The following is a 7,500-nucleotide window of genomic DNA, read 5'->3' on the forward strand; positions in this document are numbered from 1 at the left end:
GCAAACTGGAGTCTCATTTCCCTGAAAACTGAGAGATTCATTTGTTTTAGAAACATGTTTCTTGTTATCAATGATTTATATATTTCAGCAATAATATCTGTCTACCTTAAAGAAATTCTATGAGCTGATAGGCTGAAAATAAATTCTGCATGATTATGATTTTCATGAAGTTTTTAATAATTGCCCATTTGCTGGCAATGGAATGAATAGGTAATTATTCAATTTAACTTAAATACAAGGGATATCACAGGATATGCAGGAATTCTAAATAAAGTTAAGAGTGAAGGACACAGAACAATTATTCTATAGTTAATGAGACCTGTGAATCCACTGATGTCAGGAATAAATGTATGTATGCAATATCCATTTGGATTTTCTTTTGTCAAACCTTGCTTACATATAGACAAATCTAAAAGTTCTTTGTGAAAAGTATGTTGCCTGATCTTACAAATTTACTTATAACAATAACAATGATAATGATAATGATAATGATAACGATAACAATAACAACAATAATAATAATAATGATAATAACAGTAATGAAAATATAATTCCCCCCCCCCCCCCCTTAATATTCCAGGATTAGGATAAGCAGATCTTGTTAACCTAATAAATGAAACTTTGGTGAGTGAGCATCATTATAAAAACAGTTTATATTCTTAACTGAAATCGAAAATTACCAAGATCACTTTGACTTTGGTAATTCTACAATTCCCCATGTCAAATATCAATGTATAGGGTGCTGGTAAATGCTCAACATGCATACAATAATACTATATTAGTACTGTGCAGCAGTAGAGGATTTAATATATAATATTAGGGGTAATTGTTCAATATACCTTTGCATGACCAAGCAAGATGATAATTTCTATATAAATTTGTACCAGAGAGTGAGAGGAATCCAATGCTACCAATAACGCTGTGATTATTCATGAGAAGGCATTCTGAATATTTACCATATCAGGCTTGAAAACTTAATATTTGCAAAATGAAATCAAGCCTACAATTGCTTTTCGAAATTTGTGGATCTGTGCATCTAGCAATACCATTGCTTCTGCAATTTGTGCTCCAGTAACCTCCACCCATGACAAGAGAGAATTTGTAGGCCTCAGTCAAGTAAGGGAATTGCCTAAGCTCTATCCTGCCAGAATATACATGTTACAGATTGACACAAAAAGGCCACAACACCTCTTGATAAAGACTTTGTTAATAACCATGATGTCTAATAAAAAATCACAATAAATACAATGAAAGTGACTGTCTTGAACTCAACCATAAAACTTACTTTTGGGGCTGTAATGATTTCAGAATTCCAAAGGTGACCTGCCTTTACTTGCATAAAAGCATAATTTCTAAGCTCAGATAGCTAATTTGATAAGTGTGGCTTGAAAACTTTGGTTCTCTGGCAATAAGAGAGAAATCCTATTAGTATTTGAGTGTGAGATAATGTAAAACTTTAAAAAATATATATATGTATGACAAGCCCCTCCAAAGTCTTGATTTTTGGTCCAAAAATATTTATCTAGATATAGCATATCTAACCTTACAGATCAGATGAGTTATCTATAACAATCTGTATTTTTTTAGGCACAATATAAAATGCAATATCCATATACTTCCAGTACAAAATGTATGCTACAGTGATTATACAACACTGCTAAAGATTGCACATAAATGACTACTGTGGATATATAGCAACAGTAGATATAATAATTTGGGAGAAATGTATGATAAATTTGAAAATAGTTTCTCCATTTAACCAGTGACTACACTATCATCAATAATAATAATAATAATAATAATAATAATAATAATAATAATAATAACCATAATAATAATAATAAAATAACTAAATAAAAGTAGAAGAAAAAGATCACTATACATAATAATATAATCTGGATTATCCACATTAATCAATACCTTCAATTAATACTTATAAAAACTTAAATTAATCACAAGTGAACCAACTCTCATTTACTCTTACTAAACTTAGTCTGCTATATATTTAAAATGTTTTCCTACAGCTCTTCTACAGATCTAAAAACTTATGGAACATCATAAGCCTATTACACTGGAAAACTAAGCTAATTTTTTGTATTTAAGCTTAAAGATTTTGCTGAAATCATGATGGTTCTGTATCTTAGATTTCTCTCACTCTCTACTTTCCAAATACATTGAAATTATGCCACAAATCCCCAATATTAACAATCTTGGCCCTGATAGCAGGGGAGGGTATAAAAGGTACCTGGAAAATTATGGAGTAAAATATGAATAATATACACAGTATCAACCACTGCTGCCCCCCAACCCACACAATGGAAGGTAAAGAATTCTCCCCATATTTACTGCAGAGTCAAGCATATGACTGATACACAGGAGCACCTGATGGTGAGTCTGTCTTATGCTCTATCCTACCATATGACTAACATGCGGGAGCACCTGATGGCAAGTCTGTCCTATGCTCTATCCTGCCATACATGGTGGATTCTTTGTTGTCCTGGACAGGAGTTGAGGGGCAGTAGCCCCCCCATAGGGAATTGCATGGAGCACTATATACTGACAAATTCTCTGTATATTATTCATATTTTACCCTGCCATTTCCCTGGTACCATTCATGCCCTCCTAGGTTATTGGGGCCAAGACTGTGGGCACTGAATAATTCCTATATATTTGGGTAGTAAAGGGTGAGAGGAATCCATCCTCATGATTGGTCATGCGAAGGTATTCTTAATAATTACCAAGAAATGTTTCCCCCTTAAACTAGACAAAAAAAAAAAAAAAAAAAAGCTAAGAGTTCAGTATACTTTCACAGAGTATGTACCCTAGCCAATAGTTTGGAAAGTTAACTGCCAACATTCAAGAACAGGCTTCATGGGTTAGTCTTTTATCTCTTACTTAAATAATTATAAAAACAAAACATTACCAACAATTAATCATCGCAGACCTTTGATTATAACACTGACTTTTTCTTACAAAATCATAACACTTTCACGATTTTCAATAAGCAAAGAATCGACACAAACTCAAAGCCTTACAATCGCAATCAGACTCCAGTTCGCTTCCTGTGGCTCATGAACCCGGAAAAAATCAAGAAAGATCAAGAAATCCTTGACATTCACCCATTTCTATCTCACATGACCTTCTCCAGTAGTGTCTCCTCGTGTGCCTTATCCTTACCTCCCAATTATAATTTTTTTCCCAGAGTAAAACCAATAAAACCCAATAAAAACAACAGCTACTTGACAGATATGCTCACACACGTAAACCCACAACTCCAGTGTTTGTTGTGTGTTCTCAGCTGTTCCGTCGAAGGTCTTCAGCTCCGCCCCCCGCATAACATCCGGTTTGCGTTATGGCGGAGCATAGGCTGTGAAAAGAGCAATTGAGTCACACTTTATATATAATATATGCCTTTTTCGATATATGTGTCAGTAAATATACTATGTGGATGAACGGTGTGGTTGTGATGTTTGTTTTTCAGTGATTTAGAACTCGTGATGAAGTCCCTTTTGGTTGTTCTCAATAATATAACCCGGTTTTAATCTGTAGAAATTTAATGACCCTACGAAGTTTCGTTATTATGCGACTTATTTTAAACACAAAAAAGCTAATAATACACTCATGTATTTATCATAAGATACTCAAGCAGCTTCAGTTGACAGTAACACTGCTTACTCTTGTTCATGATAATATAATGTCTAAACATGGGTACCATTTCTAACTGAAAAGCTAAAATGTATTATCGTATTTCTGCACAAGAAAAACAATTACAGCACATAAAGTAAATGTATGTGCAATTGTTCCATTACATACCTATATATTTCCTTAATGTATTCTGTGGCAGCCACACACAATTATAATTGATCATTAATTAATAATAAAACAAAATATTTGAACAATTTTCAACTTCGGGTACGCATAAACCTGGGAGATACTATATGCCTAATCGACTATTATTTAAGCATTGCCACAAACTACTTTACTAACATGTACGGTGTCACTTAGCCGTAAAAGATGGCAATGCAGGTGTAATTAGTAGTATATATAACAATATATGATAGAATTTATCACATGATATAATACACAACAATTCTGTTATATACTATATATATTTATAAATCTGGTACCGAAATTATATTTACAATAGTCATCTCATTTAAATTATTTCCCATTTCAATATTATCGAAGGAGAGGCAACGGTACTGAAATTCTCTCAAGTGGATAGTCGACCGACGGGACTCGGGCCCGCAGAGACTGGAGCCCGAATTTACATTAGGTGTCGCGTCCTCGCCGTGGAAGCCGTTCGGATTTCGTTGTGCGCATCATCGTAGGAAACATGATGGGCACCAGCTGAAAACATGCGTTATAGATTACATGGGTTATCTATAGCGGATGAGATTTTTTTTTTTTTTTCTGAACACCTGCGTACAAAAAAAGCAGCATCACATGTTCTCTTTAGGCACCTACACGGGCTTAGGCGTAGCTTTATGCACTAATACTTTTGCAATGATTTACTCATATTTGTGCATATTTTGTCACTTATTTTCAAACTGATGGTAGTGTTTGTATACTAGTTTAGGAACTCACTTTACATTAGGTTCGGTAAAAATGCTTCTCAAGCGAGAGAATGCTATGTGTTAAGTCAAAACACCTTAGTATATATAGTATAAATGTTTAAACTGAATGCGACTTTGCGTTTTTTTTTTGCCAATCATCACTGAAGGGAGAGAGGACAAGGCTAGCACAACGAACGCTCAGAAGCTACTTGGCGGGAAAAGGTTGAGAACACCGGTGTTAGAGGTTTCACAGGAAGGTTTTCTTTCTACCCGGTTTTCCATACATAAAAAAAACTCTCAGTCTGTTTACTTTGTTCCGCTAGACAATTTACAAAGAACAACTCTGAATTACGATAGCCAACGTTTTACTTACCATGCAACAGTTATTCATTCACACACGAGTTCCGATGCGCCTTACAACTCATATTTACCCCTCCCCCTTCCTGTCTACTTCTTGTAGCAATATATTTATAGGTATAATTAATATTATCAATTGATAAGATTATTAGATATAAGAAACTATTTACACATTAACACTGCATACCTTACGTGGGAAAATCGCTAAAAATAATGATGTTTCAAACCGAGGTTCCGCAAGCCGTATCTGACTAATGGTCCAGACTCACGGCAGAAATTACCATTTTTTTTCGTCGTGAGTCCAAACCATCAACGGAACTACAGGAACCAAGCATATGTTATTTTTATATTATTTTCACCAAGATGATCTACAATATGGTCGTCTGAAAATCTCAAATAGCAATTTGTATAGTAATAACACCGTTACAAAGTTTTGAAGCCAGCCTGCTGTTTAGGAGTGATTTACGTGCCCTTGAGAAGGTGACCGATGACCTTCTTTGTGGAGAAATGTTGTCTCATGCTTAGGCATGTGAATTCCACTACCGATTGTTTTTTTTTTTTCTCAACAGTACTCGTGGTTGAGCTTCCGTATTTTAGTAGACATGGATTGAAACGAATACATTGTATAGTGAAAAGAGATCGAACAAAGAAAGGATAATAAATAGTGATGATAATATCAGCGAGGAAGAGGATGATGGTGAAGATGAACTGTGTTCACAGCAATAAATGTAGAAAAGGAAGACAAGGTATGAATGAGAATGGATATCTTCAAAGTACGAACTATTTTACATCTCGCACATACAAACACACACACACACACGCATGTATATATATATATATATATATATATATATATATATATATATATGTGTGTGTGTGTGTGTGTGTGTGTGTGTGTGTGTGTGTGTGTGTGTGTGTGTGGTATGTATGTATGTGTATGTGGTATGTATGTATGTATGTATGTGTATGTAGTATGTGTGTGTGTATGTGGTATGTAAGTATGTGTATGTGGTATGTATGTATGTATGTATGTGTATGTGGTATGTATGTGTGTGTATGTATGTGGTATGTATGTATATGTATGTGGTATGTATGCATGTGTGTATGTATGTGTATGTGGTATGTATGTATGTATGTGTATGTGGTATGTATGTATGTATGTATGTGTGTGTATGTATGTGGTATGTATGTATATGTATGTGGTATGTATGTATGTATGTATGTATGTATGTATGTATGTATGTATGTGTATGTGGTATGTATGTGTGCGTGTGTGTGTGTGTGTGTGTGTGTGTGTGTGTGTGTGTGTGTGTGTGTGTGTGTGTGTGTGTGTATGCAAGCGCGCGAGAGTGCGTCCCAAGCTCATACCTCCTTCAGCTGATGCTTATATTTCCGTCAGTGGTTTACAAACATACACCGTATTAATAATTCAGACTGATCCAACGTCTTTTGAATAAATGATAACGCGACCAAATTACACGTTACCATAATACAAATATTTGCTTCGGGGCGTTTCTCAGCTGATTAATTTGGTACCATCGGCACGAACGATCAAACAAAGTCAGTGTGTGAAGTTTTTTTTTCACGATCACTTTTAGTCTACCTGAAGCTGGAAAATGTATCTGATTATCCCGTCTTTATATTTTGTTATGTGTTAGTTGTAAAACGTTCCTGTTGACTTTCTGAATATTTCGGAATTGTTTTGACTGAAGTGCATTTCCCTTCATCAGCAGGACAATTTAACTGAAAAAAACAACAACATGTATATAGGTAAAAAGAAAGTATGACACTAATGTGCTATTAATGAGAAACCGTGTATTTTTTATATTTATATTCGTAGTTTGCAGTTCTAACCAGACTTGACTCTTCCTTCTTGCAGTTACGCATAGGATTCTTTAGATGCAGAACGACACATTCCATTTCTCAGACACTGGGCATGATATTCACCCACCCGCACTCAAAGCCATATGACTTTCTCGCAGACATGATAACCTTAGCCTACTCCTGATGGCAGAATTCTCACATGAGTAAATGTCATCGTGTCTCTTGCCCTTCTTAAGGAGGTTTCAGGAGAGCTGGGCAAAGGCTTGAACGTACGAATTTCACTTCAACGAGACAAAAAAGACGAATGAGAGCTTGGAAGACGTTGCTGAAGTGCTGAAGTATTAACAGGCATGATTTAACCCTTTGATGTCAGCTACAGATTTCTTTGAGTTTTTCTATATGTTTCTGCGTATATCGTATGCGAGTAAAAAAAAAAAAAATTCCTGTCAACACCTATGATCGCTTAGCAACGATGCAATATCCAATCAGTTTCTTTGAATGAAGGACATGGTATTGAAAACGGCAAACGTTGAAAAAATGATACACTGCACCTTTTTCCAAGCGAATCTTTTTGAATATTGACCACTGTCAAAACCCACTGTTTTACTACCTTTCAAAGCCCTACCTCCATTCTAAAAAAAAAATGTAAAAAGATTTCAAGCGTAGAGATCATCTAAAAACTTTACGAGAGTTGGGCATCTGCGATTGTCTCGTAAAAGAATTACCACTTTTACTTGCTATTGAATTTGATATATTCTAAAGT

The 7,500-nt window shown here is 35.0% G+C and overlaps 1 protein-coding gene across 10 annotated transcripts in view; it reads right to left on the reverse strand.

Annotated features, from left to right (window-relative positions):
* Nucleotides 1–7,500, reverse strand: part of LOC125025116 (sorting nexin-29-like) — a 30,854-nt gene that overhangs the window by 17,119 nt on the left and 6,235 nt on the right. The window contains exons 2-4 of one of the 10 annotated variants that reach the window (XM_047613044.1): nt 3,257–3,367; nt 1,286–1,402; nt 1–28 (exon numbers count right to left, since the gene is read on the reverse strand). The exon at nt 1–28 is cut by the window's left edge and continues 72 nt beyond it. The gene's annotated coding sequence lies outside the window, so the exon portion shown is untranslated. The other 9 variants (XM_047613046.1, XM_047613049.1, XM_047613047.1 and 6 more) reach the window with 9 other exon arrangements.

The sequence above is a fragment of the Penaeus chinensis genome, chromosome 4 (genome assembly GCF_019202785.1).
Source record: "Penaeus chinensis breed Huanghai No. 1 chromosome 4, ASM1920278v2, whole genome shotgun sequence".
Lineage (NCBI taxonomy): Eukaryota > Metazoa > Arthropoda > Malacostraca > Decapoda > Penaeidae > Penaeus > Penaeus chinensis.